General features: G+C 41.9%; 1 protein-coding gene and 1 long non-coding RNA gene across 5 annotated transcripts in view; both read left to right on the top strand.

The window, feature by feature from the left end:
• The window catches only part of MACROD2 (mono-ADP ribosylhydrolase 2), a 1,866,240-nt gene that overhangs the window by 1,525,872 nt on the left and 312,557 nt on the right, over window positions 1-27,811 (top strand). The gene's annotated exons all lie outside the window — the stretch shown is intronic.
• Window positions 1,140-23,152, top strand: LOC116657925. 2 transcript variants are annotated; one of them, XR_004313100.1, is made up of 3 exons: window positions 1,140-1,150; window positions 6,268-6,273; window positions 23,037-23,152. It is a non-coding gene; the product is annotated as an uncharacterized LOC116657925 (long non-coding RNA). The 2 variants fall into 2 exon arrangements; XR_004313099.1 differs by lacking the exon at window positions 23,037-23,152 and adding an exon at window positions 16,291-16,365.

Here is a 27,811-nt window from a genome sequence, read left to right as displayed (position 1 = left end):
TAAGTAATCAGTCAATTAAGCCCTTCCATCTCTTATTCAGAGAGATCCAGCCCCGCCTTTGTTTCTGCTGCCTCCTTCCACAGCCCACTCTAATGCCTTTCCTCTTGACATACAATTGTCCATTAGGATGTCTCTAAACAAAGACTTACTTCCTCCCTACGGAGGAATTCTGGATGGCATCTCCTAAGCAAATTTGACCCTGGTAAAGATTTATGTGTTGTTTCTCTAGCTCTATTTACTATTGATTTCAGTTTATTCTGAACAATGGATTTTTAAGGTTAGGTTTCATCACTATGTATCAAAAATAAATGTGTTGTTTTCCAAATTAGTCTGTGTAGTTTTTCAATCACTACATAAATTTCAATTAAATTCAACAAATACTTGCTATATGTTCGCTATGTGCAAAGTGCTGGGGAGCGGTAAACACTGGAGATACGAGTGTAAACCAGGCTTAGCCATTGGCCTCAGGAAGGTCACAGGCGAGTGGAGGGCCAGCACCCCTGCAGCACAGGGTGACACAGGGGAAGACCCCTTTACATTGTTAAAGAGACCCACTCACCCTTACGTTTGTATCTTTTCTCCTGGAGGAAAGTACACTTCCCCCTAAAGTATTTATTATCAAAAATGTCAAACATTAAGAAAAGTTGAAGGAATAGTGTAATGAACACACATGCCCTCCATCTAGACTGAACAGTTGAAGTTTCCCCTGTTTGCTTTCTTTCTCTGTCCATCCATCCGTGCACCCACCCATCCGTCTGTCTGTCCATTCTTCCATCCATCCATCCATCCATCACCTGTGTACGTATGTATCTGTGTATCTTTCTCTATCATTTATAGTTAGAGGAATCATGACAATTCACCCCAAACTTTTCAGCATACATCTCCAGAGAGTAACAATATTGCACTACACAACCATAACACCATTATCACACCCCCAAGATAGACAAAAATTCTGTGTCATCTAATATTCGAATTTTCTCAGTTGAGCCTCAAACATTCATGGTTTTTTGTTTTTATTCTTGGAACCATCATTTTTTATGTCCCTTTTCTTTCTTTTGATATAAGACAGTGCCCTCCTGCTTTTGTAAAGTCTAATAATATTCTATATTTTTCTGCCTTTTTCCTTAAGGAGGTTATAATGTGCTCTTCTGTGTCCTCTATTTCTTGTAAACTAGAATTTACATCTTGGCTTGATTAGATTCAGATTGAATAGGTGTTTCTGTGTATTTCATTCGCGTGAAGAGGTTCCTAATGTTAGTGGTGCTGGGTTCGATCGCTTGGCTATGGGGGTGGCCACCAGATTGTCTGTATTATAAGATTCATCTTTTTTTTTTTTTTTTTTTTTTGCAATTAGTAAGTGACCTGTGGGATGAGACTCCGCTTGTCTCCCCAGACCTAAAGCTTGTATCATCCATTGATGAACCATCTGAATCACATGGGGTTAACAGAATGGTGATTCTCTAATTCTGTCATTCCTTCTGCATAGATTAGCTGGCATTCTTCTGTAAATAACTCATTTTTAGCTGCTTTTTGAAAGGTGTATTTGAGTAAAGCATGACCTAGAAATGGCCAATATTTAGCCTTACATAAACATCAAAAGCTTAAGAACTTGAAACAAATTTAGAGAAACCATAGCAATTTAGAACTAGAAGGGCCCTAAAATAGCACATACCCCAACCCTTTCTTTTAACAGATGAGAAAAGCAAGGTCCAACTGTGTTGTTTATTTTGGTCTCAAAACTAATGAGTTCACTGTAACTGAGACCTTTGAATAAAGGGAAGCACACCGTATGTGGGTGAAAATGAGGTCAACACGCCCATGTACAATTACTGTTCATTTGTTGGCAGTGTTATCCGCTGAATTATAATTTTGTAGGATAATAGGAGGTTGCTTATTTCAGGCTTGGTAAATATTATTGCACGTATGTGAAGGGTAGGCTGTGAGTTTTTGTATTTCCCTACATTATATGGTTTCCAAGGCTTCGTTTCTAGCATTAAGGACTTTTCAGTGGGTTTCAACAGAGCTGACCATGTACCTGCAGTCTTTTCTAGCCTTGGAATGGTCAGAAATGTCTCATGGCCAGCAATACAAGGACCACGTCACCCCTTTTTCCTGATATTTCGCAGCAGGACAACTTATGGAGCTGAGGGAAATTTTGAATTCCTCTTATGAGTAGGTTTAAGTCCAGTAGTTTGAGTTTACACCTGTTGAATGTGTGGCACGATCTGAAATAGTAAACACTGGAAATGAATGAGGGAAGAATGGACGGAATGTTGATAGAGGAGGGGGTGGATAAGAGAACAATGAAAATGCAGATGATTGATATCTGATCCCTGTTCCTGGAAGAGCACCTTAAGCTGGTCGTCAGGGACTGGAGAGAGTGGGTGTCCTTAGGGAGCTTGCCTAGCAAAGGCAAGGCCAAGACTGTGAGGAAGACTGGATGCCATTTGCCAAATCATCCTACACCCAAGTGGCTCAAACTAGAGAGACCTAAGAAAATAATCCAGGGGTAGAATTTAGAAGCCAGGGCTTAGACGGCAAGAGGGATAAAGACTAGAGATAGCATTGCCAACAACTGGCTTTGTTTTCCTTCTTAAACATGTATTGAGTGCTTACTGTATACAGGCGTTGCGCTCTGTTTTCTGTGCATAATCTAATTGAATCTCACAACAGCCTAGAAGCCAGTACTTTGATTATCCTCATTTTGGAGATAAGAAACTGAGGCAAATGACTGAAGGTCACACAGTGAATAAGTGGTAGAGCTTCCCTGGCCCCTGTGCTTCTAATCCATAGAGATGGGCACCTTTTTCTGGGTGGTAAATGCCTCCTTTTGGAGAAAGCAGGCACACGTGTCCAGATTAAAAAGTTAAAACAGAGGAATCCAACAATGTCAGATGAACAGTGTGAAATGGCCACTTTCGCTCTTAGAATTTTGGAATACCTTTGGACTTCCAGCCACTAAAGCAAAGAGAATTCTGGCTGGCATGACACCATGCCCTGAAATGTAAGACTCTTGTGGGCCCTGGCACCCATGGAGGAGGAGGAGTGTGATGATTCCCTCTGCTGAAAAGCACAGGAGTGGGATTCAGGGCTCTGAACGGCGCTCATCAAGGGTGTCTCTGAGCATCACAAGGGGCAGGGCAGGGGCGCTTCTTCATGAGCATAGCTTCTCAGCATCTGCCTTCAGCCTCTCCTGGGACCGTGCTCGGGACGGAGGTCAGCAGGCAGCCCTGGGTAAGGAATCTTACAGCGCTGAGGGATTCCTCAGCAAAGGGCTCCAGGTTTTCACTCTGTTTTGCCCAGAGGAATCCATGGCAGTAGCTGTGTTTTCATCGAAGGCAGAAACTGCCACGAAGCCAGCCCCATGGCCCAGTGCTGACGTCCAGCTGTGCCCCTCTGCCCTAGAGGCTCCGCCCAGGCAGACCTGAGCACGCCTGTCATATTATCTGTAAAATGAGATGGTTTAACTAAATCAGTGGCTTTAAAACACTTTGGAGATGCACTTAAAAAGTGGAATTACAAAGCATTCAAATAATACAGGTGTGTGTACATAAAAATAAATACCCACTTCACCTCTGATCTGTCCTCTGGGACCCCACCCCAGAGACAGCTAGTCCCAGCTTCTCACATTTCTTGCTAATATTAATCCACTCACAGCTGTTTGTCTTTGTTTGATGTTTATGCAAGTATATATATTCAGAGCTTTCTGTGCCTTGTTTTATCCACCTGGCTGTAGATTTTGGAGGTCACTGCATATCAGCAAATGTAGATCTACCTTATTATTTTTAATGGAATTCATCAAATGGCCACACTCCTGTCTTTATTGTTAAAACAACTTAAATCATTCAATTAAAAAAATGTTAGCTCAAGCTTCAGCCGTGAAATGTATCAAACATCCAGTCCTGTAGTTAACGGGAAGGTGAGGGAGTGAATCACTGTCTGCTTGGCTCTGCTTCATTTGATAGGAAGTCTCTCTCTAACATGTGTCTATGGTGCCTTTAGCACACAAGAGGGGTACAATTTGAAAATACCAACTAATTTGTATCTAGAGCCCCTTAAGTGCTAGTATCCTATGTTTGTGGGGGAAATATATATGTACCACATGCCTACCATTTGGATCCTGGAGAGTCTTTATCAACAGTATCACAGAGGCATTCGTTTGAGCACCACCCAGTGGATTGGGTCCCCTCCTTCGTGGTGGAATGCCTAGGTCCCCAATTTGTGAGCACTATGTACAGGTGAGGTTGAGTCTGTGAGCTCCGTGTCTCAAAATTAGATTCTGAAAACTTGCAGCCATTGCCGGACACTTGGCTTATAGTTTTACCTTGAATTATTGAACTGAATTATTTTATTTCGTCCCAGTGTGCCTTGTCAACTGAAAATATTGTCCCAGAGAGGAAACATAACAATATTTCATAGAGAAATCATTCCTTCAGGGATGGAAAGACCTGTTGGTAACCGAAGACTCTGCTCCACTGTAGCCAACAGTCACCCAAGATATTGGGAGGGATCCAGGGCTCGCTGAGCTGTGAAATCAAAACAAAATAGTATAGCTGAGGCTGGAGATGTGAAACAGAGCCCCCTTTGGGTCTGGAGTAGATTTACACTCTGTGCGTATGAATCACCTGTGCACAGATGAAAGAATAGATACTTTAAAGTCCGTTAATGTTTATAACTACAGTTGGCTACGGGTCTCGGTTACAAATTCTTCATTCCCCACCTCAAACACTTGCATAGCCCTAAATAGTGATTAGTAATGTTAATTAAACACTCTAGTTCAGTTTCATAATTGGTTCTACTTTACACACACACACACACACAAATAAACTCTTTCATTCATTCATTCATTTTCAAGGAAGTGGCATGTAGTAGATGTCTTGTTGTTTTTGCCACCCAGAATCCATTCAGTTTTCTACTGACAGCACCTCCTTGACTTTCTTCTGGGAACCACATCCTCTCTCTCTCTTATTCCATGTTTTTCAGATGAGGTGGGCTCAGGACTGGGCGTGTGACTGTGGTCTGATTGATCAGCCCTGCATATCTTCCCCGCCACTGTATTTGATCAGAGAGGATATGTTCCCCAGTCAAAGCCAGTGACGTTCAATCTACCTTTCTCTGAAATCATCTGTCCTTTTCTGCTGGGTGTGACTTGGAAGAAAAGAGACCTTGAGATCTTGGCCGCCACCTTTCTACCACATGGAACTCTAGAATGAACCTCATATGTAGGAAATTAGTACTGAAATGGGATGAGATCAGATGCTGCTGACATCTGATTCAAAACCCCAAACCCAGGCTTTTTGGGTATAGGAGTCAATATATTCTTTTATTTTCTTAAGACAAGTTGAGTATTCTGGCACTTGCTCGTGAAAATTCTCATACTTCATTTTTTTTAAATCCCAACTTAATTGTATTAGATAGTCATCAGAGGAGGGAAATGAAGCTAGATTCTGGGGAAAGGGTGGTTTTTCACTCTTGAGACTGTCAAATCTAAAAATAGGTGACTAACTTAGTGTCAGAGGCATGACTCCTCAGTCCTAAGTCTTGGTCTCCAGAAAAAGAAACCCAAGGATCTCTACTTACAAAAAAAGAAGAAGAAAAAGCTTGTTTGTTGATGATACAGCCCATATGGCACCTGTTCATGGCCCGTGTCCCAGAAGTGGTTTGAAGGTCACAAGTAACAGGGAAGGGAGGTAGCATTTACTTCGCACCTTCAGTGGGCTGGGTACTTTCTGGAGCACTTTAACATTTTTTTGTTTATTATATTTAAGAAAACCCCTTGCATGCCTGTCCTCGGTGTTTTCGGTGCTGCAGATTCTGGGTGGTCAGTAGTGAGAAAGAAACAGCTCTGGTCTCAAGGAAGTTATATTCCACCACATTCAGGAGAACTTTCTGCCATGATGCACAGGACTCTGGCTGCACTGTCCAGTACGTTAGCCTTTAGCCATATGTAGCTATTGAACATGTGAAATATAGCTACTGAAAAATTGATTTTTTTCATTGTAATTAATTTGAGTAGCCACATGTGGCTTGGTCTACTGCACTGAAGTGCAAAGGACTGTGGATCATTTCTTTTGTTTTTCGGCAGGGAGGTAATTAGGCTCGTTTATTTTTAATGAAGTTACTGGGGATTGAATGCAGGACCTCGTGCAGGCTAGGCACACGCTCTACCACTAAGTTATCCCCCCACCCCAGATCATTTCTTCTAAACTTTAATGTACGTAGGAATCACCTGCAGCTCTTACTAAACTACAGATTCCATCTTAGGAGGGTCTGGTGTGGGCTCCAAGGTTCTGCATTTTTAACCAGCTCCCAGGTAATGCTAATGTGCCTGGTCTGTGGACCACATTTTGAGTTGTAAAGGTAAATAATCAATAAAGTTAAATAATAATTATAATGATTACAAAATATGGTGATACTGTCTAGGAGAACTGGGTGCTGTAAGAGAGGACAGAAGGGGCAGGACTCAGAAGGGGATTGAACTTGGAAGTGTCATGAAAGGTCTCTTTGGGGAGGGGATCCAGGAGCTGAAACCTGCCGATGCATAGGAGCTGGTCAGGAGAGGGGGTGCACGGAGGGCCAGCAGTCTCAGAGGGAGTGGCATGGGGTGGGTGGCCTCTAACCTGCTCTCATAAAAGAGTTTCTCTGTGAAAGAGCCTTGTCTACAGTAACACAGGCAGCGTTGCCTTGTGGTCTCTTACCAATTCCTTGTCTTGATCTCCCTTCCACGTTCCGAAAGATGCCCCTCTTTGGGTCCCCATAACTCACTGGATATTTTCCCATCACAACCATTAACACCTGGAGTTGAAATGACCCTTCTATCTGCTCCCCACTAAACTGAACTCAAAGTATTTTTCTTCTCTGAATCCCCACACAGAAGGCATTTTATAAATGGGTGTTGAACCGTAGCCAGCAGAGTTAATGTATTTGTTTGTGTTTCTTTATGAGGTATCTGGGATAAAGGAAGTATATATACGGCATAGAGATGCGTGTGCAGTATTTTTCAACCAAGTAGAAGAGAAATATTTTTGGAATGGAGCCAAACCATTCACGGCCTCTGTATTACTTTTAGTTTTATGGCAGGGGATCACTGGTTTTGACAAGCACTAATTAATTCTGTCTCTGGGGAATAATGGGAAGTGCGGGCTTATGCCGTTTGCGCCAAGGTTATCAGTTATGTTGGTTTTAATGTTCTGCCCTGCTCTAGATATAAAACATACAGCCAAATGCTCAGGCGCCTCCTCATTAGCTGTAAACAGTGTATTTCAGCTTTGTCAAGCATACATATTTATTTCTACATCCAGGCACTTTTATTTATCTTCCTTGCAAGTCCATGAAGTTTTTGCCAATAAATTAGGAATGCACTAACTAGTTCTGAAAACTCTGGCACCCAGGAAATTTTATTGAGCTCATAATTTACTGGACCTTTTGGTTAATTACAAGTTCTGTCTAGCGTGGTATGCTTTTCAAGTCAGCTGCACATCATAAACATGTAACCTCAGTGCTCTCCCTCCCCACGTCTTGGGCCGCCCGGCGTGAGGTCAAAGGAATCATAGCTACAATACCTAGAGTCTCTATCATGTTTAATTAAACTATTAATCTACTTTCATCTTTGACACTAGAAAACAGGCCGCACTGGGTTTTCAAAGTTCTTTGTGGGTCTCTCCTAGCCCCATCCTCAGCAGTTCAGCCCTGGCCACTCTTCTAAAGGCAATTTAAAACATTGTAAATGTAGGAGGAATTACCATATCAGTTAATAAGAAAGTGCAACATTTACAATGATTCGTGCATTTGCTTCCTGACTGAAGCGCTTTATTGTAAACAAGGAAGATTGAGGCTCGCTGAAGGTTTGAAAATTGTAGTAGATCCATCAGCAGCAGCCTCCAAAGGTCCGTTATATTAAAAGCATTAGAAAGGGAGTTATCTTTGTTACATAGGTTACTGTGAGAACTCACTGAGGACACATGTAACCTCTTGTGGCAGTGATGACATTTTAAGGGGCCATGTCTGGTTTCGTGTTCGTTATCACAACCGAGCCTCAAAATTTGACTCTTCAGAAGCATGTGTATCGGTGAAGCTTTAATTAGGTTAACAAGGTTCTCATGTGTCTATCTTTTTCTTTTACTGTGAGTAACTGGTAGTAATCTACTACATATGTTATGCAATTAAGGAAGCAATTTGCTTCTTTCCATTCTGTTTCCTGCGCTCATTCTTGAGCTTGTAGGTAGAGAAGTATGTGAAAACTCCAAGGTTCTCTTTGCCTTCTCTGCAAGTCCTTCTTACCCTCTTCCCTCATTTTTCGACTCTTCCTTTATTCAATAAAGAATCTGCGTCCTGTATGTCTCCATGAAGGCTATGAAAATATGACACCATGACCTTCTAACTAATGTGCCTGGCTTTCATTTTAGCAGTGATTAAGAGTGATTTGAGTCATGCATTCAAACATTCCACTTAAAAATCAATTTAGACAGGCAGTGTCCGTGTAAATATTGATTATAAACCCACTGTGTTTCTAGCAAGTTAGATCACTATCATAAGCTAAAATTCAAAAACCTGTTTTTCTTTCCTGCTCTGTTAAAGTATAACCAAACACCAAATCTGCTTGCAGATTGATCATGTATTTTGCAAATGCCCATAGGAATAACATTTAATTTAGATACTCAACATATCTTCCTCCTCACCCTACCTCCAGTCAAAATAATCAAAACCACAACTCTTTTACATTTATGGAGCAGTTGAAGCTGCATATTTCACTTTATTTTATTGTATTTTAACTTTTTGTACTGCATTTGCTCTGTGTATTCCATGTATCTTATTAAATGCGAGAAGCTTCCTCAAAAACAAGTCATTTCAACTGACATTTTTTTGGCTTATGTTCAGCATTTTACAGCCCATGTCTCAGAGCCATAAGTTTATAATTTGAGATGCTGCAGACCTCACTTATTCATCGTGATTAGGTGTTTCTGTCTGCTATTCTACTGCACAACAAGCTCCAATACTGAAAAATAAAGTCAGTTTCTAGGTTGGCAGCAACAACAACAAAAACAGTGATAAAAACTAGAGAAATGTATTGGGTGCATCTCCTTGATAATAAGGGAATAATCTGGGTCAAACTTGTGTGTGACCATTGACTATTTGCATGATAGACTATTCATTGGTGACTTTGGAACATTTGTACCATCCTGGTGCTTCAGGGTTAAAATTATTAGGTGGAAAAGATAATTATTGGCCATGTTTAAAGATAAAATGAGTTTTGCAAATGCATTTTTATGTGACATGTGAGTCGTTATCAAAGGCTAATGTTTTGCTTTGGAGAATTTTTTTTTTCTTTTTGGATTACTATAGTAATTCCTTTGTAAATGTTTAATTTATATCCTACATAAGCATAACTTTCTAGACTCTCTTTCCTACTGTTCTGAGATAAAGCATCTAGGAAATTTAGAGGGCCACCCTAATGGCACTGTCTGAGCCACAGAAATTGACCATTAGTGGCGGAGCCTCACACGTGTGGGGTGTGGTCTGAGGGGTGTAGCTGGTTGACTTCTGAACATGCTGCCGTCACTGACACAGCCTCTGCACAAAGGCAGGGCCAGCCAGCAAGTCCTGCAGGGCAGCCTGTCCAAGCCAGGGCACTCGGCCGCTGCTGCTGCCAGGAATAGCCATCAGTCGGTAGAGAAGACATGGTGCAGTTGGCCAGGACCCCAGCCTTCCCCGGTGCTTTAAGCCCCACCGACAGAAAAACATCCTTGGGAAGATCAAAACCAATGACACTGAGCCTTGGAAATTTCTTTAAATACCTTTAAAAATGTATATCTCTACTTAAGTCTCATAGCCACATTTCTAGTCTCTGTTTTACCTGAGAGGGATCAAGTCACTCGCCTCAGACCACACAAGTGATGAACAGTGGGGCTGTGATTTGCATTCAGATGAGCCTGGCTCCCTGTGCCGTGATCCTACCCTTCCATCATTATCAGGCCATCCTTTCTGAGCTAGTAACTTGGGGGCTAGAAAGGCCCCCGCGGCAGCCTGGGAGTGGGGTGGGGAGGAGGGTGTGTCGGGAAACTCTCCACCGAAAGTAAGTGGAGAAACAACGCACCACAAAGCGAGCTCTGATGTGGAGTGTTGGCCAGTGTTCTGTGGTGGGAATACTCCCACCACTGCCAGTTTCCAGCCTCCAAAGTGAGGTCACTGAAAGTGAAGCTGAGGGGCACAGAGGCAGGTCTCACAGAGTGACCCCACATGGGGGTGCGGGGAGGAAGGGAGATGGTGCACATGTGGAGGGGGAGAGCGTCACTGTTGGGGCAAGTTGGGGAATCGGCAGGTGAGGACTCCAGCTGCAGCGTTCCTGGTTCTTGACAATGATAGTTGGTTACTAAGGCAGCTCCCAGTGAACTGGTCCTGCAGGGTCTCCTCCCCGGGGCTGGGCCTGTGACTGGCTCCCACCAGCACAGCGCAGCAGAAGTGATGCTGTGCAGCCCCTGAGGCTCGGCCTCTGGAAAACCAGGCAGTGTCCTCTCTTAGACTCTCGAAGCCCGCCCACCGCTGCTCTCTGGGAAGCCCCGCCCCCTGCTCCAGCAGAGGGGGGCGTGGGTGGGAGGGAAAGGGCCGGGGTGTGGTGGGGGGAGCGGTGCATGTGAAGAAGCAGAGGCCCTGACAACGGATGCAGGGAACTGGTGGAGCGACCCAGGGGAGCACAGCCGGGGCCCCCAAATTCCGACCTCCAGAGAGTCTTCTGAGCTGAGCACCTCACTTGTGATAGCAGAGCCCACCTGGAATGTCCCTGCTGAGTGAATCCCTAGCCTGCACAAGTGTGAGAAAACAAAATGAAGTTTGAGGGTAATTTGTTAAGTAGCAGTAGGCAACTGGAAAAAAATTCTGCCAATGTAAGAATCTTATCTTTACTCAGCTATGATGTTTTATGGTCAGGATGGGAAACCCAGGGGGTGCCCTCCAGCTCACAGATGCCCGATCGCTGCTCAGACCAGTCCCTTCCTCCTAGCCTCGTGTGACAAGCAGAGGAGAGAATCGTGGTTGATAGCTTTTGCATTTTGGTATCTCCCTGTCCCTTTGTGGTGACAGTGTTTCCAACTGACACAACTGGAAAGTGAAGTGGAGAGAGAGGAATTCTTGACATTATTGTTTAGGAACCCAAAATAAAACAGATCTCAAATCTATAAGCCCAAGTTTCTTTTGAGTATAAGTCTTACTGTCTTGACAGTTCGGTGAAGATTTTGCTGATGCTTTTTTCATCTCCTCCACTAAATGAGTAATCATGAAGAAGAAAGAAAGGAGTTGTCCTGCCATAATACTTGGCTTATATCACAACTTGATGGAATATTGTAAAAGCATAAAATTGAGACAAAAACAAATTTGTCCATTGGCTAACCACCAAATATTGTGTAAGCTCGATTAGCCATGACCTATAAGCTGAGACCTGGGGTTAACCATTGTGAGTCTGGAAATAAGCAAACATCCAAAGGTGTGAAGCCTATTTTATGCCTCTAATGCCCCCAAAAGCAAAGATACAAACTAGCAAACAAACAAAAACTAGTATCTGGTTTTTAGGATTTCATCAGAAATGTTCTTAACATCAGCAAGATGTTGATTTTTTCGTCATGAGATTAATGCAAATGGATACTAGGATTAAAATGACAGTGGAGATAAAACAATTGATGACGTAATAACAGAACACACAGATAATTATAGAGCAGTCAAAAGGCTGAAAATGAGGCAGATACATTAATTTTTATTAAAGACAAGAAATCAACTTAGGAGGAGACTCTTTTGGTAAAATTTTTATTTTGAATAAAGTTCATCACCTGATAACTCTCCAAGGTGCCTACACACGTACATCATGATGTCTGATTGCAGAAGAAAGACAAGTAGCACACTCAGGTTGTTATCTCGGTTCAGTATAATTTCAATGTCATGTTTTAAGATGCTCCTGAGTCTTTGAAAAAACCGTGAAATCATAGCCTCTGTCGTCTGCTGACCAAGGGACGGACAGTGTAGCTCCTGGGTCTCCTGTTCCATGTTTAGCGCTTGCCTTCAAGGTGGGTCATGTAAGCTCTTCCAGCCTCATTCTGTTCATGTGTAACTGGCGGGAGGGTTTCTCTCCCTTATATCTATTTTACGGTATTGTTTTCATGCTCAGAAACAGACAGAAACGACTCATGAAGCGTAAAGTGCTGTTCAAAAGCAAGGTGGCCCAGTGATGGGGGGAGACAGCGCTACCCAGAAAGCATTACCCCCACCCTGCTAGCCCTCTTCCAACAGGCAATCCAGACAATTCAGCCCTGATTTTGTGCTTTCTAGAATTATCTCTACCAATTAGGCCATCCACAAGAACCAAACAAGATGGGCATGAAGAAAAAGATGCATGTCTTCAGCCCATTTTAGATCAAGTGCATCATCTGTATTAGGTGTGACCTGACTTGTCTGGGGCTCCAAGTGTAAGAGTCAATATGCATTTTCATATCAGACACAGGAATCCACTTCAACAGCAAGGGAGAGGCCAATGCTATATTATTTTCCAGTGATGGTAAGGACATTGCCTGTCTTATGGCCATTTGATTACATTTTTGTTCTCATTTAAAATAATCAGATTTTCATCCTGAAGCCTTCTAAGTAAATTTGAATGCTACATGAGGTGTGTAATGGAGTAAAATGGAGTTACAATGACTCCTGTCCAAATGCCAGCATGCTTCTTTTCTATTACTAGAGATGGTAGAGGAACTTTGGGGACTAGCGGATTTAGACATGATTTTGTACCCAGTCTGTGGCTGTTGGTTTGGCCATTTTCATGACTCACCAGGTGATAGCTGTGGGGGCAAAGCTTCTAAATAGCAAAGTCATGGTCATTTTGGCTCGTAGTTTTTGCAGAGTTGCTTCTGAAATTTATGACAGCTTTCAACTTTTAACGAGAGCACTGAGCTTATCAGTCCCATAGGAATCCATGTTTCGTAACATATAGTTACGTATGCCACTATGTACTGAGGTCCTTGAGGTGTTTCCAGGTGAAAGGAGAGTTTGAGTTGTGTACATCAGCAGGAAGTAGTTGGTCCAGGGAAGAAGGAAGAGCTCAGTCTGAGGCCCAATAAAGAGAAGCACAAAAGATGGGATCCACATTTCAACCATTTCTTCTCATATTTGAGAATTTAACTGGAAAGTTCTTTAGACTTTAGCTGAACAAAGTAGGGCGATAAAGTAAAATCACACTATGATTCTCAGCTTGGGTTTGTGGAACTGGGGCAGCTTGTAGGGAAATACTAATTGGTCAGGAGAGATCTGTAGAAATTGCATGAAGATTGCAAGAATAATTAGATTTGAAGTAAAGCACTGCTCAGTGATATGGTGAGGATTAGTGGGGTGGTGCAGGATGTATAGCTGTTTTCATAATGCACAAATTTTTCTTCATTTTTCAAAAGGAAACCTGCAAGCTTAGTAAAATTCTACTCATTGTTTAGTACTTGAAACCAGCGGGTGAATTATTATTTCTTTTTAATTGAAGTATAGTCAGTTTACAATGTGTCAATTTCTGGTGTACAGCATCATGTTTCACTCATACCCATACATTATATATATTCCTTTTCATGTTCTTTTTCATTATAAGATATTGAATATAGTTCCCTGTGCTATACAGAAGAAACTTGCTTATCTATTTTATATATAGTAGTTTATATTTGCAAATATTGAACTCCCAATTTATCTCTTTCTACCCCCTTTCCCCCTGTAACCATAAGTTTGTTTACTATATGTGAGTCTGCTTCTGTTTTGTAGATAAGTTCATTAGTGTTCTCTCTTTCAAGATTCCACATATGAGTGATATCATATGGTATTTTTTCTTTCTCTTTCTGGCTTACTTCACTTAGAATGACAATCTCCAGGTCCATCCATGTTGCTGCAAATGGCATGATTTTATTCTTTTTTATGGCTGAATAGTATTCCATTGTATACATATACCACATCCTTTTTATCCAGTTCTCTGTCCTTGGACATTTAGATTGCTTCCATGTCCTGGCTATAGTAAATAGCACTGCTATGAACACTGAGGTGCATGTATCCTTTTGACTTAGAGTTCCCTCCAGATATATGCCCAGGAGTGGGATTGCTGGATCATATGGTAAATCTATTTTTAGTTTTTTGAAGAATCTCCATACTGTTTTCCATAATGGATACACCAAACTACATTCCCACCAACAGTGTAGTAGGGTTCCCTTTTCTCCACAGCCTCTCCAGCATTTATCACTTGTGGACTTTTGAATGATGGCCATTCTGACTGGTGTGAGGTGATACCTCATTGTAGTTTTGATTTGCCTTTCTCTGATAATCAGTGATATTGAGTATTTTTTCATGTGCCTGTTGGCCATTTGTATTTTTAATTCCACGTGATGTTCTGTTGGCCATATAGGTAGAATTTTACCAAACAACAGATTGGAGGTTTTATTTTCTTATTCTATTTGACTATCAAAAACATGGCCCTCTCCTGTGACTCTTCAGTTTCTGTTAAGGAATCTAATGGCTTTCTGCTTCTCTTATTGTGGTGGACATGAAAAAGAGATCATACTCTGAAAATCAGCACATTGTTGGTAAAAATGAGTTTAACTTGGCAAGCTCTGTCTTTTTTTTTTTTTCCTGCCATCCTGTGTTCTGGAAATAATTCACATTAGTCATCTTTTAGCAACTGTAAGTCAGGTCTTACCTGTCATGGTGCCATGCCCTGGTAGCAATCCATTAAATATTTCCTGCTAAAAATGACCCCAGGAGATAGTAATTAACCTACCCTTGAGTGTAATAATAGAATCAGAGATTGATGAACAATTTTCTTCAAATATTTTAAGTAATGGCATAAAACTGAAAGGCCATGCATTGCTTGTCTTAGAAAAACAGTACAGAATACGTTAGAATATCATGAATAAATGAACACTTCCATTTATGAGTTTTATATAGAAATCATTGAGTTTCCCTGCTCGTGGTGCAGCCTGTGTGGTAGTTAATCTTCTTGTGACAGTTACTGTATAATGCAACACATCTTTGGGACATCTTTAGTATTAAAATATAGCATTTAAGCTCCTTTCCTCAACAAAGCAATGCAAAAATGAATTGTTCAATCTTTTTTTTTTAACATGCTAGAAATTATTTCAGAAATAACCAAGATGGTAATTTCCATATAATATCTTTTTAGAGCTCATTGGAAAATATGAAGTATTTTCAAACCAGGATAAAATTATTGGAAAATGTCAAGAACCTTAATGTTGGTACCAGAAGACGCCTGTCTCAGCAGCAGACGCCTGTGTGCCCCTGAGAAAGCCATTTCCTCTGCCTCACCTGTTATCATTATTTTAATCATTAAGGTGAAAATATTAATTCAGTGACCACCAGTAACATCCATTTTATACTGTCCTCCTCCCTGCTTGGATCTCTGTCCTGACTTTTATTTCATCCACCCAACCCCTCTTGTTGTACTCTGATGTCGGCTTATGTTAAGCTCCAAAGAATTATGGTCCATCCCAGATCGGCTGGTGACATCTTCCTGTCTCAGAGGGCTGTCTCTCATCCTCGGTGCAGTCAAATGCCATCTCTCACTCCGTGAAGGAGGTTGAATGGCATGGACCAGCTGTGTCTAGAGGAAAGCTTAGACCCCGTGACAGTCCATGGATGGGCAAGATGTAGGCAACATCAGATAGTGCAAAATGCCGTTTCTGAAGAAAATTCCCAGAGGCTCTTCCCCATGGTGAGGGAGGTAGCTTCTGACTGGAGGAAGCAGCCCTGCCAACCTGACGTGCGCAGGCCAAGGTGGCTGCCCCAGTCATCTGTGAAAATGTTTCGTACAAGTACCACGTCCGCACAAATCACAGGGGTGGGCCATTTACCATGGATAGTCGTCTGAGTTTGATACACATTTGCCTTAGTAAAATACCAGCCCAGAAGGTTTAGCAGTCCAATTAAGGGTTTTTAAGGATTTTTCAAAATAAAGAATTGTCCATAGATTTCCCTGTGAGCTCTAGGCAGTGTCCATGGACTCTGGGTTTTCTTTTGCACAGCACAAGTCAGAATAATACACTCTGCCCAGAGATACCAGCGCGCTGTTGAAAATGAAACAACTATTTTTAGAATTAAGACATCACCATTATTTAATTTCTTGATGTAAAAAGAAAAATGGAACACACTTGTTTATGCAGAAATGTTAGACCATTCATGGCATTGTGATTTTGGTACAAAAGGAGGGAAATTATCCATTTTGGGTGAAAGGGGAGGAAATTGCTCGTATCATCTGAGACACTAGGTCATAAGCTGAATGAAATCTTTAGCAAAATGAACTCCACAGTTCATGCAATTCCCCCAAGAAAAGTAGATGGTTTTAAAAACCAAATCATAACGAGTAATATTATTATTATTATTATTATTATTATTATTATTATTATTATTATTATTATTATTATTATTATTCTTACTGGTGGTGTGAGGGTCATTAATAAAATAGTCATCATGATATGTGAGTTCTAATACAACACCGTAAAAAATATTGTAAATATTCTGCATGGAGTGAAATGCCCGTATTTATGAAGTAGGTTTGATGTGATTAGTGGTCACCTTGCAACATGGGAACAGAGAAACTCTAAGTCTTCTCTGTGAACTTTTGGATTTTCTGGCATCTGAAGGAGAGGATGGGTTGGAGAGAAGGGGCACTGGCCTGTTTTTCATGTCTTTTATCTGTGCGCTCCTGAAACTTCCAGAAACATAAGGAGATGGCTGTAACCTTCTCTCCTAGACCAAGAGGTGAACACAGATGCCTGAAAGTAGTGTATTAGGGATGTACATCAACGGTTATTAGTCAGTTACAATGCTTGCAATTTGTTGTTTATACCAGAATTTGTGGACCACATGTAAATGAAAATAGGTTATCCTGCAGATAAAATACAGAGCATACTGACTCCTGGGAACCCAGTTTCAGGATGGGTTCTTAGCTAACATGGGAGAAAGTGTGTATATACAACACTGCATTTGTGCCACCTTCTAGTATCTTTCCAGGATAATACTCATTTTTATTTGCTGCTGTAGAATTTTCGGTAAGTAAATAATCTGAATGTTACAGTAATTCAGATCAACTTACCATAGTTACTGTGTTTACTGTATTCTATGCTAGGTTTTATATGAGGCACTTAAAATACAATGATGGCTAAGATAGGGTCTTTTCCATCTATGAATTCAAATTAAACAGGGAGAACATGGTGGAGCCGGTCTACCAGACCTGAGAACCCTGTGCTCTCAACATTCTGGACTATCCACTCTTTCCTGAACATCTCCAAGCATGTTCACTTATTCATGATTCTGCTCATGTGTTTATGCACTTAAATTTTTGAGACTCAAAGCCATTTTCTCCCAAAATACTGCCTCTTTGCAAAGTTTCAAAAGCCATTTTAGAAAAATGAGTAAGAATTTCATAATAGTTGCTTTCTGTTCTGCTAGAAACACCACACTCGTTCCCTGAGGCCATGGTCTCTACTGTAAGTTTAGGTTTTTTTTTTTTAATTAAGTATAATCAGTTTACAATGTTGGGTCAGTTTCTAGTGTACAGCATAATAGTTCAGTCATACATATGTAACTTCAGTTTTAACAAGTAAAAGAGGAATTCGGGAAGGAAAATCATTTAGATTCAGAGCCAAATACATCCCACTGCTTAGCACTGTGAGTAGCTAGCTACAGTACATTGGCATAAGGTCTGAGAGGCACAAAATGTGCAAAAAGCAGACAGAAGGCTTCACAGAAGCATCAGTATTTGAGGTGAATTTTGTGGATTTGAAGCAGCAGTCTGATGTTGGCAGGCAGGTGTATCAGGGAGGGGGCGCATGAGCAGGATCCTGGACAAGTGAACGTGCTTTGAGATGCATGAAGTCTTGAATGCCATAGATTATGATCCTGTATTCCTCCAAATATAAGTACGATGAAAAAAGTGGTCTGAAATATAGGAGAAAATGCTATGCTTTTTTTTTTTTGATGTACATTATAGGCACACATTTTCTGCCAATGAATTTGACCCACATTTGCTCAAAAAAGTTACCTTTGCTCTTTGAGTGGGTTCTATGTCATATGAATGTGAATGGATTTCCATAAAAAAAAAAGAGATAAAGAGGATAGTTTCTTACTAAAATATGAAAAATATAAAGGGAAATATTACTAGTTAATAACACTTTCTACTAAACGGGTAATGCCAACCCCTGACAGTTCTCACAGGATGTGCTGTTGTGGATGGTGGGGGTTCATCTTGTGTACTAAACACGTCCCACACATGGTGCTGGATACCAGGGGGACAGACAAGGTTTTGCCTTTTGGAACTGAGCTTCTAGAGCACATGGTCATCTAGTAAGCAGAGACAAACAAATTTAAAAGATAATAGGTTTTGATGAGATCTGTAAAAATACAGTAAGAATAAAATGACAATCAAGTTGTGATCAAGACCAATGGGAGAACTTCCTTCGGGCAGGATAATCAGCAGAGATGTCCAGGAGAAGGTGATAAAGTACAAACTAAAGGAGAAGGAATTGGCTCCGTGAAGAATATCGGGAAAGCATTGCAGGCAGAGCGAACATCTGGTAAAATGTCCCTAAGGTTGGAATAGCCCTGGTCATTCAAGAGACTGAATGAAAGCCAGTGTGGCCAGGTGTGTGAACTCGGGAACAGGAAGAGTGGTCTGGAAAGATGCTGGCGAGGCAGATAGGCAGGAGGTGGACTCTGCAGTGTCTTGGGTGGAAGCGTAGCTGAGGGAGGACGCATGGCTTCCGCTGAGCTCATTCCCCCAAAGTGGAACCTTTTCATGGTGAGTGAGTTCAGGGAGAAGCTGCTGGAGGAAGCCCTGTGCGAGTCACAGTGTTAACTAGTTTCGTAGATCAGACCTGGGTCCTGCACACAACAGTGTCCTGAGTGCTAAGCAGGCCTGTACTGTCCAAAGGCAGAGGACCTCCCTCACCCCTTCCAGTCAATGTTTCCTTTATCTGTCACTCCGCCACCATCACTGCACTGTGAGAAATAGCGAGAGCTCGGCCTGTCGGCCGTGGTAAGAAATAGCTCTCTGATTCTGGACACAATGGAAGACTATAGCGTGCCTTTAAATAGAGAAATGCATGTCCAGCTCTACACTCTTAAGAGCCCTTGTGCCTGCTGTGTGAATGGTTCTGGAGGCAGGAAGAAAGCGTCAAAGCAGGACATCCAGTAACGGGGCTATTGCAGCAGCGAGGTTGGGGGGAGGGGTGGGCGGGCAGGTTTAAATATTGACAGTGGATGTGATCAGTCATAGATAAACCTAAAATGGATTTTGTAGGAGGTGCAGACAGCTTTTTCAGGTTACTTTGCAGGTGGAGAGGAACAAAAAGGACAGGAGAAATCAAGAATGAGTCTTGGGAATTTGACTTAAGGAACAGAACATACTGTGCCTTTATGATTGGAATATAAATGAGGAAAACACAAAATAAAGTTCTGTATTAGCCATGCCGGGTGCAGGCTGGCTGTGGGATGACTAAGGCAGAGCCAAACCGGCACATGGATATGGGAGGCAGACACGGCCTTGACGGTCTGATTGTCTAGGGACAGATTGGCCAGGAAAAATTCATTTGGACAACAGCACGTGGGTGGTATTTAAAGCCATGAGCTGGATAAAAGCACGTAGGGAATCCTTCGTTTATAGAAAAAATAATTTGTGAGTTTAGAATTTTTAGCACCATGAATGCAGCTCTTTCCCCTGCTTGATGCTTCCCCACGCCGGCAGAAGGTCCTTACGCAGTGAATGAAACAACCAGGGTCTTGGCCATCTAGGAACTCAGCCTAAAATAGGCCCTGATGACATGGCCAAGGGAGAGTCCATTTCTCCTCTTGTCCCTGAGCCTTTGTGATAATAACTCGTACTAGTGTTACATACTCATTATCCCATTTGCTTTTTTTGTCCTTGCGACAATCCTTGGTGTGTGCAGGACACGCACAAGCTCTTGTTTGATGAACTGAGCGACTCTTCAAGTAGCTATTCTCATTCCCACTCTTAACAGATGAGAATATGGGCCACAGAAGGTTAATTAAGCAATTTCACCGGATGAGGTCACAAAAGTAGTGAGATTGGCAGAAGAGAGGTTCTTCTGACTCCCAGGGTCCAGGGGTCTAGCTTTAGATGGAACGTCCCCAGATATATCAACTTTGCCAAAGAAACAGCATCCACAGAGAGCGAGAGTCCTCAAGCCTGTCAGAATCAGGTTGAATCCCTGCTTCCCACTTGCTCGCTGGGTGACCTTGGAAGTAGCACAGCTTTCATGGCCTCGATTTCCTTATCTGCAGAATGGGGATGCTAATAGCTTACCTTTCCAGTTATTGGTAAATTCATACATCCATGCATTTACTCAACCTTCCACTAACCAATATATTCATTCAATCACCAAACATCTAGTAAGCTCCTGCAATGTGCTAGGCACTGTTTTAGCCATAGAGAATGCATCTATGCAGAAAATAAAGTTGTTGCCCGTCTGAGACTGGCATCCTTTGTGGGAAGCAGTCAGTGACCAATCAATAGAATAATATAGACTGAATCACGAGACAGTGATGAGCTGTGAAAGGACCGCAGTGCTGAGGGTCATGAGAAGTCAGGGAAGGCTTCTCTGGGCTGGGCGGGGACCTGGACAAGGATTAAATGAGATAACACACAAAACGTGCTTAGCATCTCTGAGCCATGCGATCCCAGGAGAAGGACAGGTGGGCGGTGCCCAGGACCACATGCTCATGGTCCAGCCTAGAGCAGCCTCAGCCTTTGGAGTGGTTTCATCCGCTGGCTGAGTGACAGTCTCTGGCTGCTTCAGCTGATGTCCTTGAACATGGGCTGAACCCCTCTGCTCTTTTCCTGAATCTGTGCTCACCGAACACATTCTAATCATGATTTCACCTCCCGTGTGAAAACTGCCCACCTGGAGAGAGTCTTCTGATCATATAGACTTCCAGTGCTCTGCTTCGGTCCTGAGCTCTTTCTCATGTTGCGTTGAGACACGGGCGCTCTAATTACAACTTGGTTCCCCGTGTAGCTTGGCCACATGGAGGGCGTATGTTCATTGCATAGTCTGATTAGTCCAGTTCTTGTAACAGCTTCTGCTCATTATCAGTTAAGCAACTGGCTTTCTGATTGAACACGGTCACCTCCTGAACTCAGGTGACATCAGTGCCTGGCATGGAGCAGGCGCCCAGGTGAACACTCAGTTCACTCACTGATGGACTGAGACTTCTCCCAGGCCCATGGCGAGTCAGACTTCCAAGGGCAGGCTCACCAAGGGCGGGTGGTGAGGGCTACCCTGCGGGGCCTCCAGGAGCTGCCGGCCTGCCCGCATTGCCAGGCATCCGCCCACTGTCACTGACTGGACTGAGCACACAGGCTGAGTTCTGTACATCAACAGTGGCTTTGAACGCCTGCTTCAACCTATTCCAGGGTTGAGAGGGGGAAACGAAATGGCTTCTCCACTCCAGCTGAGCCCAGCTGCCAGGCAAACTCAAGAGCAGGGGTCCCAAATGCAGGTATATTCATGGGAGCCATGATACGTTCACCTCCAGAGCCTGGAAGGGCAGTGGTGAGGGCCCTGAGGGCAGGGGCGGGGCAGTGGGACCCCCTTGGCTCCTGTCCACGTGAGGCGGGAGAGGGCGTCTGATGGCAGTGATCACAGCAGTGAGACCTCCGGGATGCACCCGGCGCTGCGTTTCATGCCTGATCCCTGTCATTTCACTCCGTTTTACCTGCCCTGCAGGCCACTGCACATACCAGCTGGAAACCTCCCTTCCCTTGGATTCAAACCCACATTTTTCAGAAATATTTAGCGACGGTCTCTGGCTTTTTGGCTAAATACACATACGCATGAACCCACTGGTTTCTCTGTGAATTCTAGCCCAGGAGTTTTCTTATCTCTCTGAGCTTTGAGCCGAGATACCATCTCGTGTCCATCACCTTGTTAGGGAGGCAGGAGCATCTCTCTGTTTGCTGCCACTGATTCATTCCTGCTGTGGCTCAGTGGACACAACCCTTCCTGTGGGGGGGACTTGGTGGTTGGTGGCTGACGGAGACTTTCTGTTCCTCTGCTTCCCAGCCTTCCTCCCTTCCTACGCTCACTACTGGCTGCTCAGTCTATGAAGCCGAGCAGAATCTGGAAACTTCAACTCCACCTGGTCATTAATAAATTAAGAAAACAATAAAATATCACTGTGACCCCGTTATGAAAAATAAGGCACCATCACTGTTTTCTTACCTATAGGTCATGTTGCTACTCTTTTTTTTTTTCCTTTTCTTGAATGTTTGGTATTTCTGCCAAGCCCAAATACATAAAGAAAAAAAAACCACTCATTTTTGTATAATAAATATGCCTCACATATAATCTGAGCTCTCTTAGTAATCACATGTTCCTTTGGCCCAATTAGTTAACCACAGTTGGCCTCAAGTTCTTTCTCTCTGGGGGAAAAGAAGGCAGCTGTACTAGGTTAGCAGTTTCAGTGTCCTTTAGGTGGTGGAGCGCCTGCGAGCCGCAGCACGCTTGGTAGGGTACCGTGAATCATTACCACCCGAAGCTAGACTTCAAACAGCCAAACAGAATCTCGTGACATGGCAAGTAGTATCTGGTAGAGGATTTTAATAGAGGCAAAAGTTAGCATGCACAGAGATGCAACTCATTCGTTCATCCATGTATCAAGTGTGTGTCAAGAGTGCGCAAACGTTTCCCAAACCTGCCTTCGTCAGACTCACCTGAGGGCCTAGCGAAACACAGCTTGCGGGCCCCCGTCGGCATTTTAACAAAACCTCAGGAGATGCTGGTGTTGGCACTGCTGGTCTGGGACTGCGCTTGGCCAGCCACTGGCCTTCTCTGTTTCAGCCAGGTACTGGCCAATCATTAACCCATGAGCCAAATCTAATCCATCCTTCTTTTTGTAAATTAAGTTTTATTGGCGCACGACCACGGCCGTGAATTTAAGTATTATCTGTAGCTGCAGTATTTTCTTCATGCTGTGATGGTAGATTTGAGGAGTTGGGACAGAGACTACGAGGCCTGCAAAGCCTAAAATAATGACTATCTGGTCCTTTACGGAAAAAGGTTGTGTTCTAAGTTATCAGGACAAACTTGTACAAAAGTATCACGCTGTCCCAGTCTCATGGAGCATACATTCGAACATGGCACAAAAACTTAGTGAGATTTCAAGACAATAATAGGAAAAGGTTTTAAATGAGGAATTCTACCTTTAATTATTCATAACCTGGTTATTGTTTGTTTCCTCTAAGGGTTTTCATTCATATTTTCATTCATATGTCTGTAATTCTAACTCATGCTCCATCCTCTTCACGTCTTCATGATTGACACCTTCCAAATATATTTTTCTCTAATACTTTCCCCTTCAGTGTATTCTAAATAGCATTTCTGGAATAATTATCTTGAATGTAGCTATTAAGTAATGATAGTCTTCAGAATAAGCGTTTCAATTTCAATTTTTCCATCTGTGATACCAAACCACGTCCACTGTGTTACCCACTCCCTGAGTTTTCCCAAAGTTGCAGGCTCTGCATTGCCCTGCTCAGAAAAGGAGCCCGGCAGGTGTGCCGAGGAAAGCCTTCCACGTGTTGTCACAGGCTCTGCCACGTTTTGATCCCTGACTTGGTCAAGTGTCACTTCACTCCTTTAATTGTCCAGCCCCAGCCACTGGAGGAATCTGAGTTTACAAACCCTGTCTGTAAACTCTCCATCAAAGCCACACAGATTTACTCAGCATCTTCCAAATTGCTTACTAGTTATGTTTTATTATAAGTAATTTATTACTTATATTAGTTCTTATTAGTTAGTTATCTATTACTAATATTAGTTATTTATTACTAATGACAAATTATCTCAAAACTATGTATCTTAAAACAACTGTAGATATTTTTTACTTCCTGCTTCCTGTGAGGCAGGGTTTGGAGAGTGGCTCATCTGGGTGTCTTCTGCTCAAGATCCTTCATGAGATTCTGGTCAAGACACTGGTCTGGGTGACAGTCACCTGAAGCTTCTTCTAGATCGCCGAGATTAGCCTGTAGCAGATGGCCCAGTACACAGCTGGCAAGTTGGTGCTGGTTTTTGGCTGTAAGTCTCAGAGTCCACACGACTCTCTTTCTGATGGCACAAAAGCTAGCTTCTCACAGAGCAAGTGAGCCAAGACAGCAAAGCATAAACCAGTGTTTTTAAGATGTGGCCTCAGAAGTATTACACCCCATCATTGGGGCCATTTTTAAACCTGGCTTCCACATGGATTTAAGTCTCTCCTGCTCTAGGCGGGGACATTGCCTTTCCATCTTCCCCCTATCTGGAATGTTCTCTCTCCTTTTTTTTTTTCCATTCCCTGAATAAAATCATCTCTTAATGTTCCTCTTGGTCCCATCTTCTCTGTGACATCATCACTGAATCCTTTAGCCTGAAGAAATTGCATCTTCCTTTGTTCTCCTGTGGTCTCATTATCCTCGGCACACATTTTAGCATGTACTGACACACAGAAAATAATTCTTATTCACCAATGAAACGGTCCAAAGAGCTCAGCTCTTCCTGAGTAAGGAAATCCTTTCATACTTCTACAAAAACCTCTGTGAAGCACTGGAAATAAAAAAACAAAACAAAACCTTAATTACAGAATGAAGTGTATTATATTACATAATGTAGCATATTGCTCTATTGTGCTGCCCTTCATTTTTGTACATACGGATATGTCTTACCTCCTCCAGTCTTGATTCAAGGTTCTTTTGGATCAAGTGCAGAGATGCCGCCCACACAACTGATGCAGAGTTCCTTCTCTTGAGTAGATATTCAGCAAATACCTACTGCTTCACTGCTCTGCTGGTAATCCCCAGCCAGCCTTTTACTAATTCCCATCATTACTTCCCAAGATTTTCTCTTTCCCCAGTTTTCCTGTTTTCAGTGTAGGGACTCTCAACATGGCTTTCCACTATAAATATGAATTTATTCTGTTTGTTTAAAGTTCCTTTGTTTATAGTTACAATGTAATATAATACATAATGCAATTCCTCATAATCAAATAGAACATTAACTAGTAGGTCTAAATCCCCACTAAATTAAACTAATGTGATCAAATTAATAGAAATTAACATGATCAAATTAATAGAAAAAATTCTGATACACAATTATTCTCTAAACCAATGAAATCAGAATCTTTGAGGGTAGACCCAGGTATAGGTTTTTTTTTTTTTTTTAAAGCTTCCTGGTTAATACTAACATTAAACAAAAGTTGAGGACCACCAGTTTAATTCATATACTACTAGATTTTAAAATAGAATTTTTTTTTTTACTACTGTGCCCCATATTTTTTGTTTACAATATGTAATTTGGAAATATCAATGAAGATCAGGTCAAGGGAAATTTCACTTTTTTTTTTTTTTTTTTTGCTTACAGGATGTATCAATTTATGAATAAATGTAGATAAACTATAGTAATTTTTATAATCTAGTTTTTTTATTATCTGTAAATTAAAATCTAGTAATTTTATAATGTATAAGTATAGGTAAACTGTAGTAATTTTTATAATCTATATATAACAAACTATATAATCTTTTAAATCTAGTAATTTTTACAGTCTAACTTTTTCTTAAAAGATTAGAGTTTTTTAATCAAACAGAATCTGTTAATGTAGGTTGTACCTTTTGTTTTAAAGCAAACACTCCAGATTATTTTCCCAAATCATTCTAGCTATTATAAAACATGAAGAGATTTTGCAAATACTTTGTTTCTCTAGTCAAAGTCAATCTCAGTTCTAAATAGGACACTGCTGAGTGCCTGCCTCATGAATGTTAGCCTCATAAAAAGTCTCTGTCATTTAGGAGTATTTCACTCAGAGGGAAATGATACTGGTTACTTTGCCCATTCAATGTCAGAAACTACAGAAGTTAAAATAAAGGCAGCCCAGTACAGTTGAGAGAACCCTGAACGTAGAGTCAGAACACCTGGCATCTCTGTGAACCCTGCCTCTTGCTAATTGTGTGACCCTTGGCGAGTCTCTTGACTTTTGATGATCTCCAGTATTTTATCTGTAAAATGAAGGAGTTGAGTAGAAGGCATTGAGATTCTTGTAGCTGGAAAGGGATAATGTGCTGTGAGTGCTTCTAAGTCAGGCACTGTGTGAAGAGGTTTAAATTAATTCTCCTAGAGCTCTCAAAAAGTCAGTAACCCTGTAGGATAATGTTCAAGTGGGCAGACACGAAAGTCACTAGATTGTTAAATTAAGCCTGTGGAAAAAAGTCAGATAACATAAAATAAAAGGCATTAATGCTTTGATTCTGATCCTCTCATAGAAAAGGAATTTTATACGTATAAATTCCAACCACTGAGTTTTACAGATGAGGAAACTGAAGCCCAGAAAGCTGAAGTGACTTCCTATTACTGACACATGAAACAGCACACTGCAGGGGAGGAGAGTCTGTCCAGCTGCACAGCATAGTCCTATCCTTTAACCGAAAGCTTGATCATCACCGTAATTCAGCATTTTCTTTTGCACTAAGGAGGAGGTGGTGCTAAGATTTATATTCATGGATAACTCAGGATTTCCGGAGCTGGTGTCTCAGGAAGATTTTCACAAGTGGCCCCTGCTGTGACACACAGGTTTGATGTTGCAAACCCAGACTGTCATACTACAGTTTGCTACCCTTGGGTCCGTCTAACTTGGATCCTTTTCTGGACAAAATATTTTTTTATAGCTGTATTAACAAAAGTTCTTACCCCTCTGGGTGGAAAGTCATAGTCATTCCATTGCCCTAAGAGTCACAGATAATAACTGCATAGCAATATAGTAACATCATACATAATACATACATACATACATACATACATACATGCAGTTGTATGCAGTAAATTATACAGAAACATCATTAGTACCATGTACTCACCTGGTCCTGGGTGACGGAACTGAGTGTGAAATGCTAAAATAGTCATTTCCAAAGCCTGACCTAGGGAGCGGTGAATTCAGTATCGTTTCACCAAGAACAGTGACGCTGTGCCCCCTTTAGTTACGTACATCAAGTCCTGATAACTTTACCAAGTGACTGTGTTCAGCATCTAGTTAGTCAACACAGTCAACAAATAATTGTTATGCCTCAACCAAATGGTAGGCACTTTTTAGGCACTAGGGACGTGGTGATGAACAAAAAAAAAATATAAAGATACCAAAACATGTTTATAAGAGGAAAAAAAAACTATGACCATATTAAGCATTGACAGTATGATGAGGAAGGTGGAAAGTGAAATGTGATGGAGAGTAGAGGACAGAGGGTAAGGGCTGCGGGCTGGAGGTGGTCATGGAGCTCTCCTCTTAAAGGCCATGATGCTTGAACTGAGATTTAAAGGATAAAGGGAAGCAATGGCAGAAAGACCCAGGGAAGAATGTTTCAAGAAGATGGATCAAGAAACACAGTGGGCCTGAAATGAGAAAGAGGAGCTCACCACTTCGTCGAGAGGTGAAGGTTTAATAGAAATGGGCTTTCGACATCTTTATTTCACTCATGCATTTATTTATGTATTTAGTATTCATTCATCAAAATGTGTATTGAGGACCTACTGCACATTATGCATTATTTCAGACCCAGTTCTGGCCTTGTGATGCTTACATTCTCGTGGGGAATACAGACAGTAAGTAATAGATAAATAGGCAAATCATTCACTATGTTAGAAGATAAGAGCTATGGAAAAGAGAAACAGTAAGGTGCACAGGACCAGGAGCGTGGGGTCAGAGCGGTCAGGGGGGAACTTGCTGAGCAGGTGAGACATGAGCCAGGACTTGGAGCCCA

This window comes from Camelus ferus, chromosome 19 (assembly GCF_009834535.1).
Source record: "Camelus ferus isolate YT-003-E chromosome 19, BCGSAC_Cfer_1.0, whole genome shotgun sequence".
NCBI lineage: Eukaryota > Metazoa > Chordata > Mammalia > Artiodactyla > Camelidae > Camelus > Camelus ferus.
Note: the sequence above shows the minus strand (reverse complement) of the source record. Positions and strands in the feature narration are given on the sequence as shown.